This window comes from Gossypium hirsutum, chromosome A09 (assembly GCF_007990345.1).
Source record: "Gossypium hirsutum isolate 1008001.06 chromosome A09, Gossypium_hirsutum_v2.1, whole genome shotgun sequence".
NCBI lineage: Eukaryota > Viridiplantae > Streptophyta > Magnoliopsida > Malvales > Malvaceae > Gossypium > Gossypium hirsutum.
The window spans coordinates 7,756,101-7,769,915 of NC_053432.1; positions in this window are offsets into that span (position 1 = coordinate 7,756,101).

Here is a 13,815-nt window from a genome sequence, read left to right on the forward strand (position 1 = left end):
ATTTTATACCATGATTTATTTTTCTTCTAAAATAGGGATCGGGTGAATTTTCAATTAAAATTTTTATATTTGAATCAGATATGTTTTAATCAAACTCGTAACATTATATTTGAAAATATTATCAACATATATCTCTTTTAATTTATAATTATTTTAAAAAGAATTATAAGATTTCTAACCTTTTATTATTATTTATATAAATTTTAATTAAATATTTTTAATTATTCTTAAGAGTTTATAATTTATATTTCTATATAGTAAAAGTTATAAAAAAAATGTAATACTTTTAGTCAAGTCACTTTGAAGTTAGAAAGTTGTTCATTTGATAAAAAATTAAATAAAATCAAATTCTTAAAAAAGATGAAACATAAAACATGTGAGAGAAAATTAACATAATAATAAAATATAGCTTTGGTTGAAATGATATAATTAACCTAAGGATGACATGTATGTATATAGATAATATCATTAAAAATTAAAATATTCATATTAAAAACATAACTAATTAGATTACCGCACTCTTTAAGAATTTAAAAAGAGTTAGGTCCGACCCGGAATCCGACCCAACATAATAAAGAGTGACAGACTTTCTAAAGGAAAATGGGGCTTCTACTTCTTCTTCTTTATTTTTCTCTAGACCAAAACACCATCTTCTCCCATTCTTGACTTCCGTTGAGATATTGTATCAACCTAACTTAAATTCATTCAATTTATGAAATATAACTTTAGTTTTATTTGGAATTGTTTAACGTATTCAAACGCTTTGAATATGATTTGTGATACCAATGATAGATGAGATAGTTGAGGTTGCACAACTTGGGATGTGTCATGTAAATTAGTTCATAACGTAACGCATGGATTAGAAACGTAGAAAAAACTATTTCTTTTTTATTTTTGAGTTTATAGTTTTCATTTTCCTTAGATTGGGGACAAAAGTAGTAGTCTAAAAAGGTAACCCACAATCAATAATTAAGGATAGACAATAAAGAAACAAGACTTCTTTTCTTTTTTGTTCAAAAAAAGAAGTAAGCTTTCTTGGTATTTATAACAAAAGAAGCACACCAATGAAATTAATAATCGATTTTCCAATCAAATTTTTCACTTACTTCAAACTTTCAATTAGAGATGTTTATGGGTCTAAGTCCAGTTCAAAAAGTTATATCTACTAAAAAAAAGCATATATTACTATTTATTTTGTAATTAAATTAAATAAGATAATTTAAAAATAGTTTAATTTAAATTCAAACCTTTCTAAAAATATTTTTAAATTTCATTTCTAATTTTCCATTTTCAAAAAACAGTTATTTTCTTTTTTCTTTTAAATTGAGAAATAAGTTTGATAAATAGAAATAAAAATTTATTTTCAATAAAAAATAAAAAAACATGTTAGGTAACTATTTTTCTGTAATAGAACCACGAGGAATAAAAAAATTTACATTTATATGAATTTGAACTAGGGGATCGGATTTAATATTTTAAAAATATTTTTGCATTTATATGATTTAAACCAAGGTTAATTTATTTAAAGTTAAAAATATTTGTTTTCATCATTTTCATTTTCACTTCCATTTTTGCAAAACATTTTTAATAAAAACAATGAAACAACTTTTTATTACTATTTTTTTTATAATTTTTATATATTTTCATTTTTCCTTTTTAAAATTTTCAATCAAACATATTTTCTTCAATGTTTCCATAAATGTTTCCATTTTTCAAGAAAATGAAAACAAAAATGGCATTTGTTTCCTAAATCCAAACGAAGCTTAAATTTCTTAACCTCCAACTTTGATTCAATAATAATTAAACTCAAATTATATTTTTTTATTGAACTAGAAAGAACATACATCCAAATATATGGTAAGTTGCAATTAAACCAAGTGATAATTGCAGATAAAAATAGCGATGGAGAAAAAAACTTGCTTATGCAGTTCGTAATCTTTCTATGTGGGGCTTTGTCTAAAGAGTTAATTGACTACCTATAAACACACTATCTTTTATAAAATAAATATAACACCAAAAATATAAGAATTGAGAATGGTGGTGTCCGCAAGTGCACGGGTCAAATTGTAATATAGTTGTACAACGAAATACCGAAAATATTTCAAGGATCGTACCCAAGGGAGGATGAAATAAATAATGAAAACACTTTTTACAATAACAAAATAAACAGGATAATCCAATCAGGAATATTAACTCGCTTCAGGATTTGTAACTAACTTCGAATTAGGGTTTTAAGGGGGATTAGCCATTGATTAATCAATTATTACCTCTTGGTCTCTAATTAGCTTACTCGAATGGCTGATACTTGCTTATCTTCTGACTTCACTTTCTCATCCAAGATAAATTATGATTTACTTAGTTTGACTTATCTCCCGATCTCATCTAGCCTATGATAACTTATTAGGGTTGTCAAGTCTAACAGTTCAATCACATATGATTTATACCAACTAATCCCTCTCAAGAAACCCCAAATCCTCAATTAATCACATCCCCATCCACTAGTTAATCTCCCTTATAGGATTTAGCTACTCATGTTATTCATGATCTCTCACTCGATTGAATAAACCATGTAAAGAACACGATCGATTAGGAGGAGAAAAGAGAATTGAATAATTATGGATTTGAATATTGAATGGGGGCCGGAGTAGCAAATCTCTCAATTGGAATAAAGAAATAAAACGAATGCAAAGGAAAATATAAACCGAATACTTTAATTAAATAAACAAACCTTTGAATTAAAACTGATTGAAGAAGTAAAACAAGAAAGTTATGAAAAGCTGAAAAGAAAATAAATTAAATCTATGTCTAAACTATGAGGATTTTGAAGGCGTATAAGACGATTTGGTTACATTTAACTCCTAATGTCTTATTTATAGAGGTGTTGATAGCCCAAATTAGGTCCTCGGCACGTTCTAGGTCTTCGAATAAGTTTGATTGTGTGGACGAGAATACCCTCAATAATATTGGGTAACACATCAGCCTTGTGTTGCACCACACCCCTTGTGTGGCGTGACACAACACGACACCCTCATACACCCTTGTATTGTTCTTTTGGCGTGTTGATGTCTTGGGAAGCTTGTACGTCACTCAACCTTTGCTTCAACATTAATTAGGCCTTTATATCTCCATCCTACACGCTCAATTGAACCAATTAGCACAACCTAAGGCCCGTGTCAGTCTATTGGGTCACGATACCTACAAAATGTGTTAAAAACACTTATTTTTATTAACTTTATATCCTAAGGCCTAATTACTGAAAATGAAACATAAAATCCTAAATTGCCTAGAAAACAAGCTCCTTTAGTTTGGAATTGACCTGAATTGACTACTACATTTGACTGCATATCATTAATCCACTGTACTTTAACAAGTACAACCTATGATTTTAAATACTACACACTCAATATATAGCAACTTCACACTTGTACTCTAGACTGGATGACTCTACCCTAAGACATTCCTTTTGAAAGCTTAAGTGTAAACCAAGTGACTCGCACTTAAAATGATAGTTCTATATAGACAAAATTAAAGTTCTCTCTTAATTTATTTAACCTAATACAAGTTGATTATACATACAAGTTTATTTGTCTTGATAAGTGTGGCACCCTGTTACTTGACCCAATTGTCGAATCCAGGTTATGAGATATCATATTCATCATTGAAGCAACGATAGTCATTCACAATAATTTATACGAGTTAATAATTAATTTTAAACAAGTCATGTATTCAACATGATATACAATTATTATCGAGTCATAGGAGAGCTTACAAAAACTCAACTTTTTCTGAGTATACACTAGGACTAAACTGTAAATTTCTAAAAAGATGAGTATCGCGAATGTAACACCTTAATTGTTTAGCTAAATGATCAGCCAACTGGGGTTGCTCTAAATAGATTGAAACAATCTTATTATGTTACCATATGATTCCTACTTGCTTGCGAACTAAACTACACAATTCACCTATCCAGAAGGATGAGTTAAAAGAGTTTCATAATCACGGGCAAATTAACCAAATTCCAGTCAATATTATAAGACATTCTTGTTGTAAGAGACTTACACCATGTCCTGAAGTTCAATTAAATAACAAATTTTAACCTTAAGTTTAAATTCTACCATCCACTCCAAATATATGCGTGTTTTCATTTAGGAGAAATAAATTCACACTTACGAATTTCTTGAAATTTTATTCCGTAGATAAGCCACGTGCTGTGAGTTTCGACATATGTTTCCATTGTGGATTTATTTGTAAGAATTAATCTCAGTGAATTAACTCTTGAAAATTTAATTTTCGTAAATTCCTGATTAATGGACTTTTACATATAATTTCATTTTTTATGAACTTAAACCTACAGCTAGGTTTTGGTCTACAGCTAGGTTTTGGTAGACTTAGACTTGTGTGTTCACACCTTGCGAACATATGCTTGGAGATGGTTGTCGCAGATACGTACTAGTACACATGCTTAGTAGATAGTTTTCGAATACACATGCTTGATAAGAAATGCCCTGTGATTGTGTGAATGTGCAAATTTGAGGATAAGTTTTGCAGACTTATATACATAGATTCATGATTGGCGGAAACTTGCATGTGGATTCATTCTTCTTAATAAATCTCACTAACTCATGCTTGTAACCTTCCTTGCAGACCCTGATTGAATAATGATTCTTGTGAACTCATGCTTGGAATAGTGCTTGTGGACTCATACATGGAATAATCCTCGTGGAATCATACATGGAATAGTCCTTGCGGACTCATACAGGGAATAGTCCTTGCAGACTTTTGCTTAAAGGTTCAAAGATACAGATTCTTATAAGCTAAATTCATACTTGATGGGTTACGATGCGAGAAATCATTCCATGTGGATTCAAATGTATGGATTCAAAAAACAAATAGTCACGTGGATTCTTATATGACAGAACCCAACATATATCCTTAGCATGGAAACTTTAGGATACATCTAACAGCTATTGTAACTTGAAACATGAGGACAAGTCCAGCAGATTGTCATAACTTGCATATGCCTATTGCTATGGGGCTTGCATACATGCATGAGGCTCAAAGCCTTAGACTTCATAGAGTCTCATACTTGAGAAGAACCCTCGCAAGGTCATCACATACTTGTTTGTATATCTCCTTACAGTCCAACCGAACCTCAACAAAGCCAAATAATAAGTGTCATAAAGTGCACAACATGACATCTCGTTATTCTTTCATCCATCATTACATCCCTCCATACTCCACACATAATTCATTTTCACTAAAATAACATATAGTAAGCATTCAATGATTCCCACACTCAGCTGAACATACGGGTTACTAGCACAAAACAGAGCATACCAAACATTTTACCATAGTTTCTAATACATATTACAACCAGTGGACCATTCAACAAGACAACATAATTAGTAGCAATTTACCCAATAAACATCTCATCAATACCGTGAGCTTATGCTCGCAACTAGATATGCATATGCATACCAGCATTTAACACGCATTATCATACAGTAAAATCTCAAAACAGAGCTACATCTTGATGTTATTTGAACATGCAAATTTTTTTTTCCAAGAAACCGTAGTTTAAATCACCATACTAAACATGCAAAAAAAAAAAAAAAAACTGAAGGTTTAAGTTCAGGAATCCACAAACAAGCATTCTTGGAAGCCAATATCACCTTTCCCTGCTTAACTTCTCTTTTTTCACTCAGTCATTCTCCTTCATTATTAGTAGTTTGACAAAATCTCCATTACTCGAGCTAAAACGCTCATTTCCACCCACATGTAGATTGTTCCCTTAATCCTTTTTTCTATTGTTTACAAAACAACCCAAAAAACAAATGGAAGAAAAGTAATGAATGCAATAATGAGAGAATAAGAGGGTTCAGGGGAAATCCGGACAACTCTGATTCTCCTTATTTTATACCTTCATCCTTTACTGATCTATAGAACCTGATAAACATTATAAAATTTTATAACCTCATCATTATGTTTTCCCTTAGGGAATTGTGTAGTTACTTCTCAATCATTTTTGTTTCACTCCAATTATTTCCCAACCAGAATTACTCTAAGGCTCGCTTCAACCCAAATTTTTACAACTTGGCACTAAAAAATTGCAATAGGGAATAATAAAAAGAAATTAAGTAACCTAAGGACTTTGATTCAAATATACCCAAGCTTTATTTCTAGATTGAGGTGTGACAATAAGATCAATCAATTACAATTACATTCCCAAATAAGTAGTCATATAATCAAGTCTTCTATCATCTTCATAAAGGCTAAGATAAAGACTGAAATCTCCAATAATCCATAAGTTAATACTTTTTGATCTTTAGAAAAAAAGGAACATGAATTGCTTCTAATTAATCCTTGTTGATTTGATTCTTGCACGTTTGAGCATCATAGATAGGCCATAAGTAATTTCCAAAGTTCATATCATTTTGGATAAAAAAGTTTCCAACATAAATAAGGTAGTTTCATCCAAATTCTAGTTATACCTCAAGTTGCAACTATCGTTGTAACTAAAAATCAAAAGGTAGTTCTAATAGAACCTAAATAAGTTACAAAAATAAAACTAGTTTAAATCCATGAGAAACTAAAAAGGCTTACTTCTTGTCTTTGAGCTTAATACAATTTTCAACATTTTGAATCATGCATGTCCTTTGTGTAGTTTCTAGGTTTAGTCTAGTTTAGTTGTTACAACAATGAGTGCAACATTATCTTCAACAGATGGAGTTTCTGGTTCAACTTCAGTGCTTGGCTTATCATCAATTTGAGTAGTGTTATCAACATGTTTTTTTCTTAAGTTTTTTTAGGATCTTGATCAATGGTGGAGAAGGCTCAAAATAGTTGTTTTTAAACACTATGTTTTTCTACTTCATAAGGATTTGGAAGATGAGTGAAGGGAATGGAAACCTCAAGAAGGTATTTGTAACATCTACTAGTACAATAATTTGATCTCTAAGACGAAAAGAAGACATATTTCCAATTTTATGAAGCAAGACTCCATAAGTTTTGTTGATGGAGTTTCTACGAAGTGAAGGCCATCTAGATCCTTACTACTAGGACAAATTAGTCTAACTCATTTGGTAAAGTCTTTGACAACTACATTAAAATCTTCCATATAATCAATTTCTGCTCTATTATGGTTCAAAAAAAATTATTGATTGAGGTAGAAGTGAAATCAAAAGTATGGGCTTGAACATAGACCTGTACATAGTGCTCTATATTCGTACAGTGATAACTTTGTGAAGGTTGTTATAGAACTCAAGAAAAATGGCTTTCTCATATGGTTTAAGATAAATGGAAAAAGGCGACAAATTCTATGCTTACAATAATGTGATCACATACAAACTTTAAAAGTCATACAAATGAATGTTTATATCATCAATAATCTATCACTAATTTCTTTCTCTTCCTGCATCTTCTTTAGCTTCTTGAAAAAGAGGGGCTTTATAGGTTTATTTCCTTTTTTCTCTTTTAGGCATAAGGTTAACTAATATAACATCAACATTTTCTTCTAGTTGACCTTTAACAACTAATGCATCATTTTTTTTATCAATTGTTGCAACACTGGAATTAATAGAAGTTTCAAATTTTAATTCCCCTTTTATAGTAAGGTTCTCCATCGTTGTTATTGAAACATTAGGAACAATTTCATCCAACTCTATGACTTCTTTTGTAGTAGATGTTGGAAAATTAGGTTCGGAAAACACAACGAAAAATAAGTTTAAGGGAAAACTAGAGTTTTAAATTTTTTTTCAAAAAATAAAAACTTGGGTGTATTATTTAAAGTAATAAACATTTAAACAAAATCATACCTTTATGATTCATTTAGGATGATTGCTTCGATTGAGTAGTCTTCTCCGCTATCCTGAAGCTCACGTCTATCGTGTGTGGGCTCGCTTCGAATTAGAAATTTTTTAACAAAATTATCAATGGAGCAATTTTGTAGAACTTCTGAGGTCAAGTTGTAAATAAAAAGAATATCTCTAGAAATTTTCTGAAATAATTTTTATAGATAATTTTCTTTCTACAACTTTTCTTGAATCCGTGTATATGAGAATAATGACTCGTGCTCTCTTTATATAGGGAGACTTTAGAGAGAGTTCAACTAGGATTAGAACTAATCAGATTAATTTTAAAATAATAAAATATTATCTAGATAATTATTAAATCAAATTTAATATCTCATATTAATATTAAATTTAAGAAAATACTATCTAGATAAATATTAAATTAAATTCTTTAAAACAATATAATCTTTGGAAAAGTTAATTTGAAATCAAGTTACCCAGTAGAGTTCCAGTAGAAGTCTAATTTTTTCATTGCTCGACTACCGAAAATCACCGTCATCGACCATCCGTCGGTTGCCATATCATGGTCGTCACAACTATCATGCCTAGTGGTGCCATCGTTGGCATAACTTCCCTCGGCACCCTGAACTGTTGTTGTTTTGCTCGTATGGGCTTGGCCGGTTCGACTGTTTTTGGCTTGATCCAAGCCAATGATGGCATGGCTAGTTCAGTCCAACCACCGATTGGACTGCCGACCTAGTTTTAGACACAAGGCCTGATTCAACTAGTTTTTGTGTTTCGGTCTCGTGTTTTGGTTCTCGGATTCAATTTTTCGATCTTGAATCTAATTTTCAAGTTCAATTACCAATTTGGTCAACTTTCTAACTTTGAAAATTAATTTCCAAAAAAAATTATATTTAATTTAATTAATTTGTTTAATTTAATTTTATTTAATCAAAATTAATTTTCCCAAAAATCATTAAGATTTCCCAAACTATTTTTTCAAGAAAATTCTTTAATAAAATTTTATAATTGAACAATTGACACGACCACCTAATTTAATTCCACATCGAATAAATCGATTCAATTAAATCATATCCAAAGTCATAAAATTTTCTTCTGATTCAAATGCAGTCCGATCGATCTTTTATTGAGCTAGTAAAGAGACCAAGTGAACATATAAAATTAGGCTCAAGCAATTGTAATTATGTCCAGAAGCATCGTTCCAATAATTTTTAATTTATTTAATCATGGAGTTAGTCTACAAGAAGTACCATGATTGAAACTCCTTATTGTATACTCTTTACGGAAGCAATTCATCCAACTGTTTTGTCCAATGACCTCTTCCTGTGTGCGTTACCCTCACATGATATCTTTCGTTCCTTCAAGTTAAATCCGTTCACTAAATCCAATCCAATTCCATCTCATTATCACTATTGTGTCTTTTTAATGATGAATATGATCATTGTCAACTAATGACTGTGATAAATTACTCGTTCGAGAACAAGCAACCCGTGGTCACGTTTCATATTTATCGATTCATACAATGCTAATGAGAGGATATCGTGAAGTCTTTAATCAAGCTATGAATTCAATTGTTACTAGTAAAGTCATGCCATACACAAGTCATGTCACACCCTCATTTAGCGAGCTAGTTCGGTTTAGGAGACTATTTTGGCGAAGATTGCCTAAGTCAAGACTTATACCAGATGAGGATAGGAACTTTATGGCGAAGTACTTCGTAAAACTTCACCAATACTGCAAAATTCCACTTCATGGGATGGTGATTTCTTGGTTGTGGCAAGTTCTTGGTTGCAGAATTTCCTAGATCCTCTTCCCATTACCTCTTTTACACCACTTAACCTTTATGCTCAAACACCGTAATGTTTCTTCCACAAGATCTGAATCTTTGCCCAAGGCGGTATCTAATAGGTTCACTCCTCATTTCCCATCCTATCTTCATTTATCCCTTGAAGGTTTTTCCCACAATAATGTAATGCATGCACATATCAACATGCTTCGTGTTTATGCAACATGGCATATGTAAACAATGTAGACCATAATAGTAAGTTTGAAGTTAGGAACTCACCTAAAACTTCATCGTTTCCACAGATGAGCTTCCTCAAATGCCAGAGCTTCCATTCTCGTAGTAGCCAAGCACTTCAACCAAAAACCTACTGGTTAAACTTGTACTTCATCTTAAAAGCTTAAACTTTCATAACATGTAGGACCCTTAGAACAATTCTGGAGATCCATAACCTCATTTATTAACCTTTACGTACACAGAAGGGTTAAGAACCTTACCTGCTTGCTAGTTTCCCTACTTTTTATTAAGAACCTTACCTGTTTGCTAGTTTTCCTACTTTTTTTTATCTCCATTCTCATGAAGTCTACTCCATGCAGAACTTTTCATAGCCTTCTTCTTCGAACTACCGACTAAGATGATGAATAAGACAAAATAAAACAAATTTGGGAAGAAAATTCATCCCTAGGAGCCATCTTCCAACTATTTATAGTCCTTCTCATGCTATTACTGACCCTAGGGGAACCATATATAGCCAATTATTATGTCTCCCACTAAGGAACCGACGGGTTCCATCCTAACCGAACTAGGTTTGTTCCAATTTAGTTTTCACCTTTCTTATTTCTTTCAATAGTGGTTGCCAACTTGTAGTCTCTTTCAATTTAGTCCTCATTTTATTCCAAATTTTCACGTTATTAGAAATTCGGGTATTACAACTTCTCCCTCTAAAAATAAATTCTGTCCCCAGAATTTCTCATCATGCCAACCTCAGAGGCAGACTTAGATAACCCTTCATTATTCTTCCCTCATAGGGTTCGCATACATATTCACCCATCTCTCTTACAAGTTCAACTAACCTGTTTCCCTTTAGCATCTATACTTCATCCCTACTCTGTCAGCTTGATGAATCCTCCTGTGCATGACGAATTATAGGTTTTCACTCTTTGGAGGATACCCAGTTACTCCACTGCTGGTATTCTTTGTCCCATAGCGTCTCTTTACTACTATAAGTTAGTGGATATTCCTTGACGAACACCACTTGTCTACCAACTCTTTAACCTTATCATTGGCAAATGTTTCCACAAATCTCAAATTTGCTTATGCTCTAACTCCGCCCATCTTGTGAATCCTTAACTTTGGTGAATCTCAATTGCTAGCTTGTTGGAGACTTTCAATCCTTCTATTGCACTACTCTGATCCACAGTCCTTTCTTCCAACATTTAGTTTGGCGGATGCTAAGATGAGCACATATTAACTTAACATTTATTTCATTCTTGGTGGAATATTTCGAAACCTTTAGGCTCATTCACATGCTAAAATTACCCATATTATAGGTTAATTTTTTTTCACAAGCCAACCAAGCTTACCCATGACTCACCACTTTTACTACTATCTTGGAAAAGTGTAAAAGCGACTTCTCTAACTTCAAATTTTTACTTCAATGGTAACAAAGGCTTTCTACTTTACTCAAAGGAAGTTGTTACTAAATAGTCCTTTGACTGGTTCTTCTTTATTGGGTGGTTACACTTTATTGGGTAACATTTGGCATCTATTCCCATCTTGGACTGCCAAAAGACGCTTCTTTCTCCCAATACTAACAAGTGTCCTACCATCATTGGTGGGTTTTAACTGTTTCTTATCACTCATTAAATCTCGACAACTTTCCACGCTCTCCTTTTAGTTATAAATAACTAAGACATGGTGGAGAAGTTCATAGTAATCCAAGTCTTCTGCTTGATTCATCTCTAATTTATTTTTCACTTATCTTTTTCCTATATTTCTTTTTTTCATTTGATTATATTACTGGGGTGTAGCTTCCCCTGTTACTCTCAACACCAAAATTTTCTCTAAAACTAATTCCTTAACCTCTATTTTTCTTGGTTTGACAGTTTAATACTATATGGGGGTTTGCTTGTTGGCCTGAGAAATTTATTTTCCCTACCTTACTTGTGGTCTTAGTGCGAATCCAGGGAAGTGTTGACCATGCTCTTTCACTGGTTTTCCCATCCTCTCTTAAAGTAGAAGTTCTATCGTTGGGAATTATATACTGACTCTACTTCTAATCAGCCCAGGACGTGGTGAGTATCTGCATCCAAGCCTGAGGAAATTATGTTCTTTAGCTTCCCAGATCCTTTTCTAGACTCGGCTCGTTACAATTCCTTTAACAACATCGGGGAGAGACTATTTCGGCCTCACTCACCTCTCTACCCCGAGGTTTCAAGTTCAAGCCTTTAAAGGCTTATAAATAGGGTATGTGTGCAATCTGCATCTCGATAAAAAGATTCAGTTGCAAAATGGGGAGCCATCCAATCCTTTGGCAGATAGCTAATCTGGCATCCATTCCAGACTCCTTTACTACCTTCCCTACTTAATCCTCATACTACTCCTTGCCAATTTGCAAACCCGCGATCATTCCTATATCCTCTCAGAGGACTCAGCCAACAGAAGGCATAAACATTCCTTTTGCGGACTACTATTTTCAGCCCTTGTTATATTTCTGTCTTATTAGTATCCGTACCTTTCCAGTACTTCTACTTTTCAATCAATGTATTTACTTATTTTAACTTTCTCTGTATCTTTTTAATATTTATTTACTATAATTCCCACCACCACATTTTCTTGAATATACTTTCTACATATAATTTCTATATTCAATTACTGGTACTTACCTTTCAATTCACCAATCTAGGTGCATGCATCCATATACCATTTGTATTCTTTAAACAATATTGAGGACTCGAGGGACTTAACTAGTTCAATCGCCATGTACATAGGGGAAATTTTTTCCAATCTTTTAGGTCAGAGACCCGACTAAACCTATGCTCTATTACCAATAAAATTGTAAGACCTCATGCCCGACCCGTCCTTCAGATCTGAGTATGGAGCATCACAGATGGACCTATACCTAGTTAACTTTGCTAACTCAACTACTATAAAAAAATCTAAAAATAAAACTCATTAAATAAATATATTAAAAACAATAATTCTTACAACTAAGGCTTAAAGCCCCTGAATACCTAATCTCTTAAATTTCTATCTCTAGATCGAATGTTTGTTTAGAATACAACTCCTAAAGTTTTACTAAGGACTAACTGTCCTAAAATCTAAATTCTAAGGTGCTATTTGAATGCAACAGAACAATTCCTAAGACGAAGCCTCCAATAATACCTCTTTCCTATGTACATGACTCTAACTGGATACGATCCCCAAACTCACCATTCCATTTGGTTTTGTCCCTTCTCTGGATCCTTGATCAGCTTGGCAAATCTTGTGAACATCATCAACACTACTGTAAGTTCAATTGAACTTAGTGAGTTCCTCCACTAGGTTATACGTAAGAAAACCCAAACTTACAAGGGTAACAAATGTAAAATAAAATAAGCATAAATACTCCTTACTGGCTCAAGGTGAGTGTTCTTTACCAGGGTGGCAAACTCCACTTGATCTTTCGAGCTACTCGGCTCACTAAGAGACCTTCCTCTGGTCAAACTCTCCTTTTAATCAAAATCTAGGTATCTTACTATATCATCGGATCCTAACATTACTTCTTGTATATCATTCTTTTCTTTCCTTAGCGGATATCCATTGTTGAATCGGCCCATAGAAGACTTGCTCATTTTTCATACCATAGTCCTGAAGGACTTGTTGACATTTATTTACCATGCTGACCTTTAGCATGGCTCGCCACTCTAGAGAACTAGTTCTTATTCCACCTTATTGTTCGTAGTGTGAGATTACTTCTTGTAATTTGCCTTATGCACAAGACTAACCTGGGACCTCACCTACCCCATGTAGTTAACAACTGACTTATTGTCCTAGCAAGAAATCATTCATAATACTACACTAGTCGACCACCCTTCTTGCATATCCTCTCTCTTTAGAGCTAGCTTCATGGCACATTTTCATAAATGACTATCCTTAATAAGGAATAGTCTTGATCAAAATTCTGTCCCCTAGATAGAATCATTATCCTGGGAATGGAATTCTTATTCCCCTTACGAG